The following is a 1,960-nucleotide window of genomic DNA, read 5'->3' on the forward strand; positions in this document are numbered from 1 at the left end:
CTGCAGCACCTCCACCTCCACCTCCACCTCCACCTGCAGCACCTCCACCTCCACCTGAAGCACCTCCACCTCCACCTCCACCTCCACCTCCACCTGCAGCACCTCCACCTCCACCTGAAGCACCTCCACCTCCACCACCTCCACCTCCACCTGCAGCACCTCCACCTCCACCAGCAGCTTGGGTTGAGGGCTGGCCTCCCCTCAGCCGAAGCTCAGGTGCTTCCTGGCCTTCTCGTGTCCGGGCTAAGAACATGCCTCCAGGATCCAGCTTTGGCCAGTGTGGTCGCCTCATATGGGACAGCGAGTTTGAGAGAAAGGCCCAGAGTGGGCGAGGAGCATGTGGGGGGTCTCTGCACCCCAGGGCCCATCAGAGCCCCATCCTGCCCCCTGGCAGCTCCCAGTGCGGCCGCTTTATTAAACCGGCAGAGCACGCCTGGCCTTCCTCTCTGAGTCAGACAGACGGACTGGGACCAGTGCTCTGAGTCTGCGGCGGAGCCTAGAACTGGCGGGGTGTCCGACCAGGCTGGCAAGAGGACCAGAGTAGTCAGACCCAGCCAGGCGCTGCCGTGGTAACGAGAGAGTCACAGGAACCCCCGCCTGGTCCCCACACGCCGGGGGACGGACTGCGGCTCTTCCTCCTTGTGGGTCAGGGTGAAGGGCCACCGCTTTCCACATGACCGTCCCCCGTCAGTCCCCCCACGTCCCAGCACTCAGGGGCTCTGTGGACACTGGATGTGGCTCCCTCTGGCCACCCCTGGGAGCTTCTGAACTGGCAAGGCCATGCCCATCAGCCCCGACCCCACCCACGTGGCTGAGCCAGGAAGTCCTGACCAGCCCCACCCGGCGCTTGGTGACCGAGTGAACAAGATGGGGGTAGAGGTCAGGGCAGGAGCCTGAGACGGGTCAGTGCCCAAGAGCCCTCCTCCCGCTCCCATCCAACTGCAAATGCCTCCAGGTTGGGGGTTAGTGAGCAATGCCTCGGTTTCCCCAAAGCACGGTGCCCATCAGCCAGGGGTGTCCCAGCCTCACCCCCACGCAAACATAGACACCCAGAGAGGGTATTGGGTGGGTGGGTGTCTTGACAAAGTGCTAGGGTCTGGAGGTCAGAGGGCTGGAGGGTCAGAGGTCACTGATGCCTCCAGAAGCTCTTCCCTGCACAGCCTCGGGGCCTGAGGCCAGGCTGAGCTCAGCGAGGAGTGGACCAGCCTGGGGACGTCTGGGGGGCAGTGGACTCGGGGCCCTGCTCTGAGGGGGTAGAGGGAGGTTTTGTGTCCCCTGGGGCCCCGCGATCCAGGCCCGTAGGAGCTATGGAGGGGCTGTGCCTTCCTCTGGGTCCCCTGGAGTAGGTACAGTCGGGGGCAGCTCCCGAGCTGTGTGGCCCTCAGGAGCCTGTGTGCCGGTGACTCCCCACTCTGGCCAGGTCTGTCCCTGGACACAGAGACAAGGCCCCACGAAGCCCTGATCGGGGGTGAGCAAACCAGAGAGCCAGCAGGCGGGGGACAGGCGGGGGGAGGGGGTTCGTTACGGAAAGTGGCCGCCCCGGGGACTGCTCTCTGCTGTGGCTAATTACCGGCTGCTTGTTGTTTCAATACGGCGCCGCCGAGTCAGGAGGCTCCCTCCCCACCTGGACGGGCCCTCGCCTCCCCATCCTGCAGCCACAGCCTCCCAGCCCTCTTCCTGGGGTCCTAAATGGGGGTGTTTCCCGGACTGCCACAGCCTCGGCCACAGGCTGGGCCCCAGCCTGGAGACCTGTGCACGACACCCCCTAGAAGGGGGACAGCTCTGCACTTGGCTCCTGGGGGGCCGCGGCGACTGCCCTGGGAGAGAGAGGGTGCAGGCTGTGACCCCTCTCTGCCCCCTTCCTTGTCCAGCGGGCTGTGCTCAGGCCTGGCCAGGAGCGCCCCGCCTCCCCCCTCGCACGCCCCACTGCAGCGCCTGCAGCAGCTCCCTGCCCTGGTTT

General features: G+C 65.9%; 1 protein-coding gene across 1 annotated transcript in view; it reads left to right on the forward strand.

The window, feature by feature from the left end:
- TTLL10 (tubulin tyrosine ligase like 10) overlaps positions 1–1,960 on the forward strand; it is a gene marked incomplete at its 3' end in the record, with an annotated part of 23,307 nt that overhangs the window by 1,976 nt on the left and 19,371 nt on the right. The window lies entirely within an intron of this gene.

The sequence above is a fragment of the Myotis davidii genome, unplaced genomic scaffold (genome assembly GCF_000327345.1).
Source record: "Myotis davidii unplaced genomic scaffold, ASM32734v1 scaffold586, whole genome shotgun sequence".
Taxonomy (NCBI): domain Eukaryota; kingdom Metazoa; phylum Chordata; class Mammalia; order Chiroptera; family Vespertilionidae; genus Myotis; species Myotis davidii.